The sequence below is a fragment of the Pleurodeles waltl genome, chromosome 10 (assembly GCF_031143425.1).
Source record: "Pleurodeles waltl isolate 20211129_DDA chromosome 10, aPleWal1.hap1.20221129, whole genome shotgun sequence".
Taxonomy (NCBI): Eukaryota; Metazoa; Chordata; class Amphibia; order Caudata; family Salamandridae; genus Pleurodeles; species Pleurodeles waltl.
The window spans coordinates 325,228,461-325,247,217 of record NC_090449.1 but is presented as its reverse complement, the minus strand read 5'-3'; the positions used below and the strand labels follow the sequence as shown (position 1 = coordinate 325,247,217).

The following is an 18,757-nucleotide window of genomic DNA, read 5'->3' as shown; positions in this document are numbered from 1 at the left end:
CCATTGCCCCACTTTTGGCAGCAAGGCTTGAGGAGATAATAAGAAAAACAAGGAGGAGTCACCCACCAGTCAGGACAGCCCCTAAGGTGTCCTGAGCTGAGGTGACCCCTGCCTTGAGAAATCCTCTATCTTGAGTTTGGAGGATTTCCCCAATAGGATTAGGGATGTGCCCCCCTCACCACAGGGAGGAGGCACAAAGAGGGTGTAGCCACCCTCAAGGACTGTAGCCATTGGCTACTGCCCTCCCAGACCTGAACACACTCAGTATTTAGGGGCTCCCCAGATCCCAGGAAATCAGATTCCTGCAACCTGAAGAAAGAAAGGACTGCTGACCTACAAGCCTGCAGAAAAGGAGGAAGACGACAACTGCTTTAGCCCCAGCCCTACCGGCCTGTCTCCAACTTCGAAAACCTGCTCCAGCGACGCATCTGACAGGGACCAGCGACCTCTGAAGCCTCAGAGGACTGCACTGGACTACAGGACCAAGAAACTCCTGTGAACAGCGGCCCTGTTCAAAACCAGCTACTTCTTTGCAACAAAGAAGCAACTTCCAAAGACTTCACGTTTCCCGCCGGAAGAGCAAGACTCTACACTCTGCACCCGACACCCCCGGCTCGACCTGCAGAAAACCAACATCTCAGAGAGGACTCCCCAGCGACTGCGAGCCCGTGAGTAACCAGAGATGACTCCCCTGAGCCCTCACAGCGACACCTGCAGAAATAATCCAGAGGCTCCCCCTGACCGCGACTGCCTGTAACAAGAGACCCGACGCCTGGAACCAACACTGCACCCGCAGCCCCAGGACCTGAAGGAACCGAACTTTGACGAAGGAGTGACCCTCAGGCGCCCCTCTGCCTAGCCCAGGTGGTGGCTGTCCCAAGAAGCCCCCACTGTGTCTGCCTGCATCGCTAGAGTGCCCCCTGGGTCCCTCCATTATTTCCTACCTGAAACCCGACGCCTACTTTGCACACTGCATCCGGCCGCCCCAGTGCCGCTGAGGGTGTGTTTTGTGTGCCTACCTGTGTCCCCCACAGTGCTCTACAAAACCCCCCTGTCTGCCCCCCGAGGACGCAGGTACTTACCTGCTGGCAGACTGGAACCGGAGCACTCCTGTTCTCCATAGGCGCCTATGTGTTTTGGGCACCTCTTTGACCTTTGCACCTGGCCGGCCCTGAGCTGCTGGTGTGGTAACTTTGGGGTTGCCTTGAACCTCCCACAGTGGGCTCCCTATGCCCCAGGACTGAGACTTGTAAGTGTTTTACTTACCTCCTAATCTAACCTTTACTTACCTTCCCCAGGAACTGCTGATTTATGCAGTGTCCACTTTGAAAATAGCTTATTGCCATTTTTACAAAGACTGTACATGATATTGTTTTCATTCAAAGTTCCTAAGTGAAGTACCTTACATTTAAAGTATCAACTGTAAATCTTGAACCAGTGGTTCTTAAAATAAACTAAGAAAATATATTTTTCAATATAAAAACCTATTGGCCTGGAGTAAGTCTTTGAGTGTGTGTTCCTCATTTATTGCCTGTGTGTGTACAACAAATGCTTAACACTACCATCTGATAAGCCTACTGCTCGACCACAATACCACAAAATAGAGCATTAGAAGTATCTACTTTAGCCACTGTCTTACCTCTAAGGGGAACCCTTGGACTCTGTGCACACTATTTCTTACTTTGAAATAGTATATACAGAGCCAACTTCCTACATTGGTGGATCAGCGGTGGGGTCTAAGACTTTGCATTTGCTGGACTACTCAGCCAATACCTGATCACACAACTCAATTCCAAAAATTGTAATTAGAAACTGATTTTTGAAATTTCAGCTATTTTTCTAAATTTTTAAAAGTCCTGCTAGGGCCTTGTGTAAGTCCCTGTTAGCATTTCTTTTAGAGTTTAAAAGTTTTGAAAAAGTTTGTATTAAGTTCTAGAAATAGTTTAAGATTCTTAAAAAGTATCCCAACTTATAGAAAAATAATGTCTAGAAAGGAAGAGATGTGGTGGAACTCAACATCACCCCTTACCTGCATGTAAGGATGTCAGAGTTAAGGACTCTCTGTAAGATAAAAAATATAAAAACTGGATCAAACCCTACCAAAGTACAGTTCAAGGAGCTTTTGGCAGAGTTTGCAAGAGACCACCCCTCTGAAGATACCCTTAGAAAGGGGGAAACTAGTGACCTGGAGGATAATTCCCTCCCTCCTGTCCTAGTTAGGGAGGCCAGGGTCCCTCAAACCCTGACTCCACAAGTGATAGTCAGATATGCTGGTTATCCCACATGGGGGTCCAGTAACTCTGGAAGCATTGAGGGCAGTCTCAATGAAGATGACCTCCTGTTAGCCAGGATGGCCAAAAGATTGGCTTTGGAGAGACAGCTCCTAGTCATAGAGAGGGAAAGACAAGAGATGGGTTTAGCTCCCATCAATGGTGGCAGCAACTTAAATAGGGTCAGAGAAAATACTGACATGCTAAAAATCCCCAAAGGGATTGTAACAAAATATGAAGATGGTGATGACATCACCAAATGGTTCACAGCTTTTGAGAGGGCTTGTGCAACCAGAAAAGTAAACAGATCTCACTGGGATTCTCTCCTTTGGGAAATGCTCACTGGAAAGTGTAGGGATAGACTCCTCACACTCTAGTAAAGATGCAGAATCCTATGACCTCATGAAGGCTACCCTGACTGAGGGCTTTGGATTCTCAACTGAGGATTAGGTTCAGGGGGGCTCAAAAATCCTCAAGCCAGACCTGGGTTGATTTTGTTGACTTTTCAGTCAAAACACAAGATGGTTGGATTAATGGCAGTGGTGTAAATGATTATGAAGGGCTGTATAATTTGTTTATAAAGGAACACCTTTTAAGTAATTGTTTTAATGATAAACTGTATCAGCATCTCGTAGAGCTAGGTCCAATTTCTCCCATAGAATTGGGAAAGAAGGCAGACTACTGGGTCAAGATAAGGGTGACCAATACTTCCACAGGGGGTGACCAAAAGAAAGGGGTCACAAAGCCCACCCCAGGGGAAGGGTGTTGATACATCCAAGGGAAAAAGTAAAGAGTCTTCTGCAGGGACCCAAAAACCTGCACAGGAGGGTGGGTCCAAAGCCTTTTCACAATCCTCATTTGGGTACAAGAGTAAAATAATTGATCCCAAAAATGCCCTTGTGTTGCAACTCTAGTCAACATGGACACCAAACTGGAGACAAGGCCTGTCCCAAGAAAAGTTCCACTTCAACTACTACTCCAGTTAGCACTGGAATATCCAGTCTCCATGTGGGATCAACAGTGTGCCCATAGCAAATCAGGGTCCACCCTGAAACTATATTAGTCTCTGAGGGTGGGGTAGACTTACCACACTAGCTACCTGGCCGCCTAACATGCAAAAATACAGGCAGCAGCTCTTTATTAATGGGACTAGAGTAGAGGCCCTGAGGGATACAGGTGCCAGTGTCACTATGGTGACAGACAAACTGGTTTCCACAGGACAATACCTGACTGCACAAACTTATCCAGTCACCAATGCTGACAATCAGACTAAAGTACATCATATGGCTATGGTAACTTTAGAATGGGGAGGGGTCACTGGCCTGAAACAGGTGGTAGCCTCTTCTGCTATACCAGTAGAATGCCTGCTTGAAAATCATCTGGAGTCCTCAGCATGGGCTGAGGTAGAACTCAAAACCCATGCAGCCATGCTGGGTATCCCTGAACCAGTGTGTGTCAAGACTAGGGCACAGTGCAGGGCTCAGGGTGAAAAAGAGGTGTTGGAGTCTGGAATAATGGCCCAACCCTCCAAGAGAAAAGGTAAGAAGTCTGGGGAACCAGCTTCAGCACAGAAAAAGAAACAGAACCTCTCTTCTCAGGAAGAAGTTCTATCCCCTGGGGGAACTGAGCCTATGGAGCTCACCAGGTTGAGCTCCTGGGCCCAGGGGGACCCTCAAAAGAACAGCTGTGTAACGGAAAAGAAACTTGTCCCTCTCTTGAAGGCCTAAGGCAGCAAGCTGCTGAACAAGAAAAAGGAATTGTCAGTGGAACACACAGGGTCTATTGGGAAGATGGACTCCTTTTCACCGAGGCAAGAGAACTCAGACCTGGTGCCACTAGGAGAGTGGTAGTGCCTCAGGAGTTTAGAGAGTTCATTCTGACCTTAGCCCATGACATTCCCCTTGCTGGGCATTTGGGACAAACCAAGACATGGGAGAGGATAGTCAACCATTTCTATTGGCCCAATATATCCCAGAAGGTAAATGAGTTTTGTGCCTCCTGTGCCACCTGTCAAGCCAGTGGTAAGACAGGTGGCCATCCAAAGGCCCCCCTCATTCCACTTCCAGTGGTGGGGGTCCCCTTTGAAAGAGTGGGAGTGGATATAGTGGGTCCACTTGAACCCCCCACAGCATCAAGGAATCAGTATATCCTAGTAGAAGTAGATCATGCTACTAGGTACCCTAAGGCAATTCCCCTTAGGTCCACTACTGCCCCTGCAGTAGCCAAAGCACTCATTGGTATTTTTACCAGAGTGGGATTTCCAAAGGAGGTGGTTTCTGACAGAGGTACCAACTTCATGTCAGCTTACCTGAAACATATGGGGAATGAGTGTGGGGTGACTTACAAATTCACCACACCATACCACCCACAAACCTATGGTGTTGTTGAGAGATTTAACAAGACATTGAAGGGCATGATCATGGGGCTCCCTGAAAAACTCAAAAGGAGATGGGATGTCCTCTTGCCATGCCTACTTTTCGCCTACAGAGAGGTTCCTCAGAAGGGAGTAGGGTTTTCCCCCTTTGAACTTCTGTTTGGCCATCCTGTTAGGGGACCACTAGCTCTTGTGAAAGAAGGCTGGGAGAGACCCCTCCATGAGCCTAAGCAGGATATAGTGGACTGTGTACTAGGCCTACGTTCAAGGATGGCAGAGTACATGGAAAAGGCAAGTAAAAACCTTGAGGCCAGCCAACAACTCCAGAAGATGTGGTATGACCAAAAGGCTGCTATGGTTGAGTTTCAGCCAGGGCAGAAAGTCTGGGTTCTGGAGCCTGTGGCTCCCAGGGCACTTCAGGATAAATGGAGTGGCCCTTACCCAGTGCTAGAGAAAAAGAGTCAGGTCACCTACCTGGTGGACCTAGGCACTAGCAGGACTCCCAAGAGGGTTATCCATGTTAATCGCCTAAAACTCTTCCATGACAGGGCAGATGTAAACATGTTAATGGTTACAGATGAGGACCAGGAAGCAAAGAGTGAACCTCTCCCTGATCTCCTCTCCACTGACCCTAAAGATGGCACAGTAGATTGAGTGATCTACTCAGACACCCTCTCTGGCCAACAGCAAGCTGACTGCAGGCAGGTCCTCCAGCAGTTTGCTGAGCTCTTTTCCCTAACCCCTGGTCAGACACACCTGTGTACCCATGATGTGGACACAGGAGACAGCATGGCTGTCAAAAACAAAATATTCAGACAGTCTGACCAAGTTAAGGAAAGCATCAAAGTGGAAGTCCACAAGATGCTGGGGTTGGGAGTGATTGAGCACTCTGACAGTCCCTGGGCTAGCCCAGTGGTCTTGGTCCCCAAACCTCACACAAAAGATGGAAAGAGAGAGATGAGGATTTGTGTGGACTACAGAGGGCTTAACTCTGTCACCAAGACAGATGCTCACCCCATTACAAGGGCAGATGAGCTGATTGACAAATTGGGTGCTGCCAAATACCTGAGTACCTTTGACTTGACAGCAGGGTACTGGCAAATAAGAATGGCACCAGGAGCAAAAGAGAAAACAGCATTCTCTACACCCGATGGGCACTGCCAGTTTACTGTGATGTCCTTTGGCTTAAAGAATGCCCCTGCCACCTTCCAAAGGTTGGCGAATCAAGTTCTTGCTGGCTTGGAGTCCTTTAGTGCAGCTTATCTTGATGATATTGCTGTCTTTAGCTCCAGCTGGCAGGATCACCTGGTCCACCTGAAGAAGGTTTTGCAGGCCCTGCAAGTAGCAGGCCTCTCTATCAAAGCATCTAAATGCCAGATAGGGCAGGGTACTGTGGTTTACTTGGGACACCTTGTAGGTGGAGGCCAAGTTCAGCCACTCCAACCCAAGATCCAGACTATTCTGGACTGGGTAGCTCCAAAAACTCAGACTCAAGTCAGGGCATTCCTTGGCTTGACTGGTTACTATAGGCGGTTTGTGAAGGATTATGGATCAATAGTGACCCCCCTCACAGAACTTACCTCCAAGAAAATGCCCAAGAAAGTTAACTGGACCTTGGACTGTCAAAAGGCCTTTGACACCATGAAGCAAGCAATGTGCACAGCACCAGTTTTGAAAGCTCCAGATTACTCTAAGTAGTTCATTGTGCAGACAGTTGCCTCTGAACATGGGATAGGAGCAGTCCTGTCCTAGAAAAATGATGATGGCCTTGACCAGCCTGTTGCTTTTATTAGCAGGAGGTCACTCCCCAGGGAGGAGCGTTGGAGTGCCATTGAGAGGGAGGCCTTTGCTGTGGTTTGGTCCCTAAAGAAGTTGAGACAATACCTTTTTGGTACTCACTTCATAGTTCAAACTGACCACAGATGGCTCATGCAAATGAAAGGAGAACACCCTAAACTGTTGAGGTGGTCCATTTCCCTACAGGGAATGGACTTTATAGTGGAACACAGACCTGGGACTGCCCATGCCAATGCAGATTGCATTTCCAGGTTCTTCCACTTAGAAAATGAAGACTCTTGGGAAAGGTTAGTCTCACCCTCTTTTGTTTTTGGGGGTGGGGGGGGTGTAAGGAAATGCCTCCTTGTCATGGTTACCCCCTAACCTTTTGCCTTTGCTGATGCCAAGTTATGATTTGAAAGTTTGCTGGGACCCTGCTAACCAGGCCCCAGCACCAGTGTTCCTTCCCTGAACTGTACCTTTGTCTAAACAATTGGCACAACCCTGGCACTCAGGTAAGTCCCTTGCAACTGATAGCCCTGGTACCAAGGGCCCTGATGCCAGGGAAGGTCTCTAAGGGCTGCAGCATGTCTTAAGCCACCCTGGGGACCCCTCTCTCAGCACATGCACACTGCCTCACAGCTTGTGTGTGCTGGTGGGGAGAAAATGACTGAGTCGACATGGCACTCCCCTCAGAGTGCCATGCCAACCTCACACTGCCTGTGGCATAGATAAGTTACCCCTCTAGCAGGTCTTACATCCCTAAGGCAGGGTGCACTACACCACAGGTGAGGGCATATGTGCATAAGCACTATGCCCCTACAGTGTCTAAGCAAAACCTTAGACATTCTAAGTGCAGGATAGCCATAAGAGTATATGGTCTGGGAGTTTGTCAAACACAAACTCCACAGTTCCATAATGGCTACACTGAAAACTGGGAAGTTTGGTATCAAACTTCTCAGCACAATAAATGCACACTGATACCAGTGAGCAATTTATTGTAACATACACCCATAGGGCATCTTAGAGATGCCCCCTGAATATCTACCCGACTTCTACTGTAGGCTGACCAGTTTCTGCCAGCCTGCCACACATCAGACATGTTGCTGGCCACATGGGGAGAGTGCCTTTGTCAATCTGTGGCCAGGAACAAAGCCTGTACTGGGTGGAGGTGCTTCTCACCTCCCCCTGCAGGAACTGTAACACCTGGGTGCTTCTCACCTCCCCCTGCAGGAACTGTAACACGTGGCAGTGAGCCTCAACGGCTCACCCCTTTTGTTACAGCGCCCCAGGGCATCCCAGCTAGTGGAGATGCCCGCCCCTCGGGCCACTGCCCCCAATTTTGGCAGCAAGGCTGGAGGAGATAATGAGAAAAACAAGGAGGAGTCACCCCCTAAGATGTACTGAGCTGAGGTGACCCCTGCCTTGAAAAATCCTCCATCTTGATTTTGGAGGATTCCCCCAATAGGATTAGGGATGTGCCCCACTCCCCACAGGGAGGAGGCACAAAGAGGGTGTAGCCACCCTCAAGGACAGTAGACATTGTCTACTGTCCTCCCAGACCTAAACACATCCCTAAATTAAGTATTTAGGGTCTCCCCAGATCCCAGGAAATCAAATTCCTGCAACCTGAAGAAAGAAGAAGGACTGCTGACCTACAAGCCTGCAGAGAAGGAAGAAAACGACAACTGCTTTGGCCCCAGCCCTACCGGCCTGTCTCCAACTTCGAAAACCTTCTCCAGCGATGCATCCGACAGGGACCAGCAACCTCTGAAGGCTCAGAGGACTGACCTGGACTACAGGCCCAACAAACTCCTGTGAAGAGCGGCCCTGTTCAAAACCAGCTACTTCTTTGCAACAAAGAAGCAACTTCCAAAGACTTCGCGTTTCCCGCCGGAAGCGTGAGACTCTACACTCTGCAACTGACGCCCCCAGCCCGACCTGCAGAAAACCAACACCTCAGGGAGGACTAGCCGGCGACTGCGAGCCTGTGAGTAACCAGAGACGTCCCCCCTGATCCCCCACAGCGATGCCTGCAGAGAGAATCCAGAGGCTCCCCCTGATCGCGACTGCCTGTAACAAGGGACCCGACGCCTGGAACCAACACTGCACCCCCAGCCTCAAGGACCTGAAGGAACCGAACTTTGACGCAGGAGTGACCCCCCAGGCGACCCTCTGCCTAGCCCAGGTGTTGGCTGTCCTGAGAAGCCCCCCCATGTACCAGCCTGCACTGCTAGAATGACCACCGGGTCCCTCCATTATTTCCTACCTGAAACCAGACGCCTGCTTTGCACACTGTACCCAGCCGCCCCTGTGCTGCTGAGGGTGTGTTTTGTGTGCCTACTTGTGTCCCCCCCAGTGATCTCCAAAACCTCCTGGTCTGCCCCCCCCCCCCCCGAGGACGCAGGTACTTTACCTGCTGGCAGACTGGAACCGGAGCACTCCTGTTCTCTATAGGCACCTATGTGTTTTGGGCACCTCTTTGACCTCTGCACCTGGCCGTCCCTGAGCTGCTGGTGTGGTAACTTTGGGGTTGCCTTGAACCCCCAACGGTGGGCTGCCTATGCCCAAGGACTGAGAATTGCAAGTGTTTTACTTACCTCCTAATCTAACCTTTACTTACCTCCCCCAGGAACTGTTGATTTTTGCACTAAGTGTTGTAGGAGGATGGCCTGGCTTATAGTGGGTACCTTATGGTACTTACACCTTGTGCCAGGTCCAGTTATTCCTTATTAGATTAGAGGTGTTCTAGCAGCTTAGGTTGATAGAGGTAGCTATTGCAGAGCAGCTTAGGCTGACCTAGGAGACATGCAAAGCTCCTACTATACCATTTATATCACTTAGCACTATATCATAAGAAAACACAATACTCAGAGTTATTAAAAATAAAGGTACTTTATTTTAGTGACAATATGCCAAACGTATCTCAGAGGATATACTCCCTTAGAAGGTAAGTAATATACACAAAATATATGTACACAAACCAAATCAGGTAAATAAACAGTTAGAAAAGTAGTGCAAACACTGTAAAACACAATAGAATGCAATAGGAGAAAATAGGCCTAAAGGCAACACAAACCATTTACTCCAAAAGTGGAATGCAAACCAAAAATGGACCCCAGGCCTAGTTTAGTGTGTAGAGGGTAGCTGGGAGTGTAAGAAAACACTAAGGGTGTCCAAGATACCCCACCCCAAGACCCTGAAAAGTAGGAGTAAAGTTACCCTACTACCCCAGAAAGACAGTAAAGTCGAGATAGGGGATTCTGCAAGGACAACAACTGACTGCAAAGCACTGAAGACGGATTCCTGGACCTGAGGACCTGTAAAGGAAGGGAACCAAGTCCAAGAGTCACGCAAGTGTCCGGGGGGGGCAGGAGCCCACTAAACCCTGGATGAAGGTGCAAAAGGGCTGACTCCCAGTGGAAGAAGTCGAAGATTCTGCAACAACGGAAGGTGCCAGGAACTTCTCCTTTGGTCAGAAGATGTCCCACAGTGTGCTGGAGGATGCAGAGTTGTTGCCACGCAGAAAGACCGCAAACAAGCCTTGCTAGCTGCAAGAGTCGCCGCTGAGGATTTTGGGTGCTGACAGGGCCCAGGAAGGACCAGGAGGTCGCCCCTTGGAGGAGGAGACAGAGGGGGCGCTCAGCAACACAGAGAGCCCACGCAGAAGCAGGCAGCACCCGCAGAAGCACCTGAACAGGCACTTAGAAGATCTGAGGACGACGGTCAACTCAGAGCAACAAAAGAGGGTTCCACGACGTCGAGTTGGGCAACGCAGGGTAGGGTGCTGGGGAACTGGGCTAGGCTGTGTATAAACGAAGTCTTGCAAAAGTGCACAGAAGCCAGAGTAGCTGCAGTTCACGCAGTACACAGGATTACTGTCTGGCGTGGGGAGGCAAGGACTTACCTCCACCAAATTTGGACAAAAGGGCCACTGGACTGTCGAAGACACTTGGACCCAGCTCCTGTGTTCCATGAATCACGCTCGTCAGGATGAGAGGGGACCCAGAGGACCGGTGATGCAGAAGTTTGGTGCCTGCATTAGCAGGGGGAAGATTCTGTCGACCCACTGGAGATTTCTTCTTGGCTTCCAGTGCTGGGTGAAGGCAGACAGCCCTCAGAGCATGCACCACCAGGAAACAGTCGAGAAAGCCGGTAGGATGAGGCGCCACAATGTTGCTGGTAGTCTCCTTGCTACTTTGTTGCGGTTATGCAGGCGTCCTGGAGCAGTCAGCGGTCGATCCTTGGCAGAAGTCGAAGAGGGAAGTGCAGAGGAACTCTGGTGAGCTCTTGCATTTGTTATCTGGCGAGATGCCCACATGAGAGACACTAAGTAGGTCACCGAGAAGGATTGGCTACAGAGAAAGGTAAGCACCTATCAGGAGGGGTCTCTGATGTCACCTGCTGGCACTGGCCACTCAGAGCTGTCCATTGTGCCCTCACACCTCTGCATCCAAGATGGCAGAGGTCTGGGACACACGGGAGGAGCTCTGGGCACCTCCCCTCGGAGGTGCTGGTCAGGGGAGTGGCCACTCCCCTTTCCTTTGTCCAGTTTCATGCAAGAGCAGGGCTGGGTGGATCCCTGAACCGGTGTAGACTGGCTTATGCAAGGAAGGCACCATCTGTGCCCTTCAAAGCATTTCCAGAGGCCAGGAGAGGCTACTCCTCCCAGGCCCTTCACACCTATTTCCAAAGGGAGAACACCCTCTCTCAGAGGAAATCTTTTGTTCTGCCTTCCTGGGACTGGGCTGCCGAGGCCCCAGGGGGGCAGAAACCTGTCTGAGGGGTTGGCAGCAGCAGTAGCTGCAGAGGTGACCCCGGAAAGTTAGTTTGGCAGAACCTGGGCTCTATGCTGGAGACCCGGGGATGAATGGAATTGTCACCCCAATACCAGAATGGTATTGGGGTGACAATTACATGATCCTAGACATGTTACATGGCCATGTTCGGCGTTACCATGGTGACCCTACATATAGGTATTAACCTATATGTAGTGCACACATGTAATGGTGTCCCCGCACTCACAAAGTCCAGGGAAATTGCCCTGAACAATGTAGGCGCACCTTGGCTAGTGCCAGGGTGCCCTCACACTAAGTAACTTTGCACCTAACCTTCACTAAGTGAGGGTTAGACATATAGGTGACTTATAAGTTACTTAAGTGCAGTGTAAAATGGCTTTGAAATAACATGGACGTTATTTCACTCAGGCTGCAGTGGCAGTACTGTGTAAGAATTGTCTGAGCTCCCTATGGGTGGCAAAAGAAATGCTGCAGCCCATAGGGATCTCCTGGAACCCCAATACCCTGGGTACCTAGGTACCACATACTAGGGAATTATAAGAGTGTTCCAGTGTGCCAATAAGAATTGGTAAAATTAGTCACTAGCCTGCAGTGACAATTTTAAATGCAGAGAGAGCATAAACACTGAGGTTCTGGTTAGCAGAGCCTCAGTGATACAGTTAGGCACCACACAGGGAACACATACAGGCCCACAAACCTATGAGCACTGGGGTCCTGGTTAGCAGGATCCCAGTGACACATATCAAACACACTGACAACATAGGGTTTTCACTATGAGCACTGGGCCCTGGCTAGTGAGACAGTAAAAACACCCTGACATATACTCACAAACAGGCCAAAAGTGGGGGGAACAAGGCTAGAAAGAGGCTACCTTCCTACAAGTGTCCACTTTGGAAATAGCTTATTGCCATTTTTACAAAGACTGTACATGATATTGTTTTCATTCAAAGTTCCTAAAGTAACTAAGTGAGGTACCTTACATTTGAAGTATTAACTGTAAATCTTGAACTTGTGGTTCTTAAAATAAACTAAGAAAATATATTTTTCAATATAAAAACCTATTGGCCTGGAGTAAGTCTTTGAGTGTGTGTTCCTCATTTATTGCCTGTGTGTGTACAACAAATGCTTAACATTACCCTCTGATAAGCCTACTGCTCGACCACACTACCACAAAATAGAGCATTAGAATTATCTACTTTTGCCACTATCTTACCTCTAAGGGGAGCCCTTGGACTCTGTGCACACTATGTCTCACTTTGAAATAGTATATACAGAGCCAACTTCCTACACAACTTTTATGCCTTAACGTGCGCACAGGGTGCCGGAATGGGAGCCTTGTCCCTGGGCCCCACCAGATCCTGTGGTGGTCTGCCTCCTGCATTTCAGGGATCGGAATCATCTCTTGCAGCAATCCTAAGCACATGGCCCATTTGTAGTGGACAATGCCAAGGTGTCTATATACCCTGACTTTACTCTTCCGGGGTCAAACGCAGAGGGCATCCTTTATGTCAGTCTACAAGAAGCTGTGTGACATGGGGCTGCTGTACTCCTTGCTTTTCTCTGCTCCTCCTATGGGTCCAGTTGTTGAATAAGTTGCATTTTTTTCACAGATTCGTCTGTGGCCTGGGACTGGACTCTATGGCAAGGGCACAGTGCATCCTGAGTCATCTGGGCCTAACCAGGATTCGTGCCCAAGTGCCAACATTTGTGGTGTCAAGAGGCGACATGCCCTTCAAAGACACAGGTGGCACTGGAACAGTTAGGGCGGTTGAGGTTGCTGTCACTTTGGGATCAGGTGGGGACCTCGTGCGATCTGCTTCTTCAGCGAGCCGCTCCTCCGTCTCAGACTCTGAGCTCGCCACTATTCCTGAACTTGAGAACACTCTGCCTGGGGTCACTACTGTGTCTGAGAACATATTGGTTAGAAGAGCTCCACTGGGTTTTGCCTTGTTTATATATAGCATTTGCGACAGTATGATCCATCCCGTGGGCACTCACTGGTTTCACTTATTATTTCCCTTCTACAATTCAGCCTTTCAATGTTTTAATGTTGGAAAAGACACCGAGTCCATACCAGCAGGTTACCCTGCCCCTTGAGGACTATTTTTGCACATTATGCTAGGTTGTATTTAAGTGCCCTGATGCTGTCCTGATGTTTATGTTCGATTGCTGGTTTGTATATTGTCTGAATGAGCTCAAGTCCATCCTTGTGCTTGAGCTTAAGCTATCATAGTCGCCAAAAGCCTGATCTGAAAGTCTGTCACCAGGTTTTGGATCTCACTTAAGGTAGAAGGTGACAAAGCAACTTATTTTGTGTCTTCAGTAGTTCTGGAACAATGCAAAGTCCTGAGGATATGACCACAAATTCACTGGGCGTATCACCCAGAAATGTAGAGAAAGGTTAAGTGATTTAATAGAACAATGAAAAAAAGGTTTAAAATACATGAATATGTAAATAGATAGGACTTAAATGGCTACATACTCTACCCATGGCATTAATGTGAATGAAATAATTTGCAACCAAAAGACTAAATTGAGCGAGTATGAGAATATTATAGGTACACGTATAATTCGTCCATCCACGCCTCAAGTATTTCCAGCTTTCCTGGACTTTCACTTGTCTGATGATGTGAACTTTGAATGTTGCAAACAACATATCTGCTGTCTCACAGCTTACGTTTTCAGGTTGAAGCTACATTGTCCACTAACCAGACTAAAGCCTGCCACAATCTAAGGCCTGGCAACTAGATCCAGAATGCGATACACCAGGTGAAAGGATTGCTCCGAAAGAGTTGCTAGGTCCTCACCAGGTTCTGCACATCATAAGCACTGCTGTAAAGTGCCAAAAACTGCCTGCCTAAGTTCACGCAATACACTGCAAGCAGACCACCGAACTGAGAGAATCGGAATGCAGCACTGCCTCCTGTCCACTGCAATGGGCTACAGCCCCAGTAGTGATAAGTCTCCCAGCTACCTAAACCCTTGTTGGATCTGGCCAGTCCTGTTTGTTTTGTTGGTTCTTCACAAGGCTATATGAGGAGGAGGGGCAGTGGTGGGCAGGAAGAAGTCACACACAAATTCTGTTACCACTTCGAGGGCAAACAATAGCTCTATAAAGAGAACATTTTCCTGCTGTTGCTGGAACAAAGCTGGATGTGAAAATTTGCTCCTGTTGGTTGTGTTCCCACATAACCACTGACTCCAATAGAGGCGTTCCTATGATCCTGGATTACTTTGGAGAGGTAGGAATGGTGTGAACACTTACACATATCTGCACAATCATTTTCCTGAATGTGATTACTATACCAACCATGCTACTTTTGAAGTCCGGACTGTCGGACTGCCCAGCCAACATAATTTGCCCCTGCCATCCAAGTAGCTCCAGCTGCCCAGTGACAGGTCTGTGAGATAGAAAACAGCAACAATTTTCATGGAACACAGTGAGTATAAGGCACTTATGTCTAGGTATACTCCCCAATTACTTTCCCGCTCCTTACCTAAGTTGAGATCTCATGAACTATCCTTGCTTCTGGTGTGTTATTTACACATATACAGCCCTCTGATCAATCTAGAACATACTATTTGTGGCATCCTAACCTATGTGTGGCTGTTCTGGATCATGCTACCTTGGATAGGACTCTCCAGTGATTGCACAAATCTTTGCCAATGTGATACTTAGTTTGAGAATGGGCATGTCCATTAAAAAGATTTGCCCTGTGGATAAGCTTGTGTAGGAAGCAGCTAAGAGAACGTCGAGCACTGCTGAGCTGATAACTGCTTGATTAATGGCCCAGAGAACTATGTTACTACAGATAGAAGGGCTCTTGATTGTCTGGTGGTCAAGGGCAAATTTTACGTGATAAATGAAACTAAATGCCCTACCCCCATTCCTGGCAACTCAAAAGGTATTCATGGATAGATAAATAGCAGAGGTGAGAGTGTCAGGGACTTGTATTCTACCGATGATAGATTTGAATGGTGGGACCTTTGGTCTACAATAAAAAGCATATTTGGAAGCTGCAAAATGAAAACACTGAAATGTGTCTTAGTCACAGCTGTAGTTCTCCTCCCTACTTACATTCTTGTCCATGTCTGTATTGCTTTGTGAGGAGTCTCTAGGAGCAAATGGACTTCTCCAACTAATCCTGTAACAACCTAAAATGAGGTTGACATGTTTGATGGTGGTACTCTACGAAACTGAGAAAATCATCTTCTTAGTCATGTGATCAATACTATAATCTATGCTTAGTACAGTATCTATTTGGGTCCTGCCTTCTATCGGGGACCCGGTCACCATTACCAATTTTATGTGGGTGCCCTTGCTGCATTTCGCAACAATTCATCAACTATTTATTTTTGTTTTAAAAACGTTTTAGAGACGCAATCAAAATTTGAGATGGCGTTTACTTTGAAACTGCATTATACTTTTTTATTTTTCCATCAGGCCCATTACAAGCTAACTCAATTATGTTATTTAGTTGAAATGTAGTTTCCTTTATTCAAGGTTGTTATTAACCAGATAAACATAAAAAGTAAAAATAACAAAAGAAGAAATGTATTTTCACAATGCCAATCAAGCACTTAGGCCTTCATCATGACATCGGCGATATTCTCAGAATACCGCCGATGCCAAGCGTGCCAGAAGATCGCCAGTGTTGTTGGGGGATGTTGTTTGTGAGTGTGTGGTGTCTGCCTGTGGGTATGCATGTGTGTGTGAATTTGAGTGTTGTGGTGTATGCATGGTTGTATGCGTGTGAATGAATGCGAGTATGAAAGTTGAAGTGAGTGCGTGTCTACATGTCAGTTTGTATGCATGCCTGAATGGGTGCTTGGATGTCTGTATGAAAGCGTGCCTGAATGCGTGTTGGTATGCATGAGTGAAAGCATGCTTGGAAGTGTAGGTGAATGGGTGTATGCGTGCTGCGTGTGGGTGTCTGTGTGTGTGTGTGTATGTATGCGGTTAGGGGGAGTGTGGGGCGCTGTGACTGTAGGGGGTGGGGGTTTGATGTGAGTGTGTGTGGCTGTGTGCGTCTATGGCTGGGGCAGTTGTGTCATGGGTGCATGTCTACGTGTGCATGAATGGGTTTTGTGTCTGCGGGTGTGTGCATGTATGGGGGTGTGGGGGGTTTGTGAATGAATCGGGGGTGAGGGTGGGTGTTTAAATCGAGGGTGGGGGGTGTGTGTTTAAATGGGGGGGTGGGTAGGGGTTAGGTGCTTGCTGGGGGGGGATGGGGGAGCCACCTACTGGTGACAGGGAAGGAATGACGCGGAAACCATGGCGGTAGGCTGGCTCATAATGCCGTCGGCGGTACTCTGTGGGCCTCCAGGTCGGAGATGAATATCTCCGGCCTGGCAGTTCGAGTGGTGATGTGGCGGGTTGGCAGCAGCCAACCTGTCACACTTATAATGTGGCGGTATAGACTGCCAGCCTGTTGCCGGTGATACCGCCACATTAACCCTGGCGGTCAAAGGACATAATGACCCCCTCAATCTTTAAGTGTTTGCTCTTGCTCGTAATAACATATACTACCCTCAATTGTTTCATACTACACACAAGAATCGGAAGGGAGGTAAGCTTTAACCTTATAACTTTCAAAGAAAATAAAATACATGAAAATATGTTTAAATAATTCCAATTTGCTTCTGTTGAACCTACATAGTCGGATGTAGTTTACCTTCCCAAGCACTTGCTATCGGGAACACCTAGTTTTACCAAAACGTATTCTGCAGAATGTTTTAAACGGGTTGTTAGCCTCTGGGCTGTCCTAACTTGCTAACTTGGGGAAACCAATGTAATAAGTGAGAAATGGAAATACAATAATTTTGCCCAAACACACCAGCTTGTCAATGTACGAAAATAAGCACTTTCTGCTACCAGATAAAAATATTTAATTTCAGAAAAGTTAACCCACAGGCAGGAACATCATCTTGCCAAGTGATGGGCACCATCTGAACTTGGATGCTCTTCATATGGTGAGAATTACCAGCAAGGACTAACATTTTGCCAGGAATGGGCATCATCATACCACTGATGTCCATAATGATCAACAATTCACCACAAATATACCAAAAGCAACATTTTCTCAAAGGTTGGTACTTTCATGTCATGAAAGCCACCAACAGGACAAGGGTTACCTACGGTATGTCTGCCCTGGGAGTGACTGCCCACAAATACACCTTACACTGTTTTTTTCCACTTAACTTGCGATGCTCCATTCCTTACAATTCCATTTCCCATGACGTGGCAGGTCCTACATCACACTTGAAGTGTGAATGTCAGTGCAGGATATAACCGAGCCCTGCTTTGACCACTGATCCAGCAGACTTGAACAACCTGCATTTTATTTATACTGGTTTTGAGCTATATGCTGCACACCTTGATTGATCAATTGGTGACTGTCTACTCCATAGGCAGGGATAATAAACAAGGTGAGCTGCTTTTCCCAGCTCTGTGGCCTCTACTGACTCTCAAATACAAGTGCCTACTGGCATATCCTAGCAGGCAGGATCCAAATCCCAATAGGAGAATCTCTGAAAAGAGGCCAGTGATTAGCTGTAAATCTAAGGCAAAGGGCCTCATTGATGTTTTTGACGAAGAATGCCTGGATATGGATGGTGAATGCACGGCTGACGAAGAAGACAGCCTTGTGTTTTCTTAGGCAACAGTGCTTCATTGTCCACAGGTGTATCACTGTATTATTTATTATCTACTGTTTAGAGGTTTCATTCCTTGTTTTCCAAAAGACTTGCTGAAAAAGATGTCATGGTGGTCTGCATTAGTTGTTCAAACAAGCTTTGTCAACGAATGATTAAAGATTAGGGGCCAGATGTATCAAGAAGGCCTTTTGTGAGTCGGAAATAGCGATTTTAAAGAAATCGCTATTTCTGATTCTCAAAATGGAAAGTATCACATTTGCGAATCGGTAATAGCGATTTCTTAAAAATCGCAAATGCTATTACCGAATCGCAAATTGCGATACCGGCCCCATTTGCACCTATGTATTTGCAAATTTTTTGCATTTCCAAAATTGCGATTTCTTAACTGGAAATCGTAATTTTGGAAATGCAGAACCCCAGGGTGCTGGGGGCCTAAGGCCCCCTCTGCTGCACCCCCAAAAAGTTTTTTAGGACATGTAAGGTGCACACATGCCAAAAGAGCATGTGTGCTTTACATGTACTTTTTAAAAATGCATTTTAAATGCATTTTTAAAATTTGCACATGGTTACCACCAAGTTCAACTTGGTGGTAAATAGCGATTCCTTAATGCCCAATTCGCATTAAGGAATGGCTTCTTACATGTGCTTTAGAAATCGCAAATAAGGATTCCTTATTTGCGATTTCTTATTTAGAGAGTCGCAATTTGCGACTCTCTATACAGGGTCGCAATTTTAAGGAATCTCTAGTTTAGCGATTCCTTAAAATTGCTTTCAGAATGCCTTTACTACATTCTGAAATGGCTTTTTGCATTCGCAAACGGGCATTCGCACCGTTTGCAAATGCAAAAAGCTTTCATACATCTGGACCTAAGAGTGGTAAA

The 18,757-nt window shown here is 47.4% G+C and overlaps 1 protein-coding gene across 1 annotated transcript in view; it reads right to left on the bottom strand.

The window, feature by feature from the left end:
- The window catches only part of AMDHD2 (amidohydrolase domain containing 2), a 339,455-nt gene that overhangs the window by 115,660 nt on the left and 205,038 nt on the right, over positions 1-18,757 (bottom strand). The gene's annotated exons all lie outside the window — the stretch shown is intronic.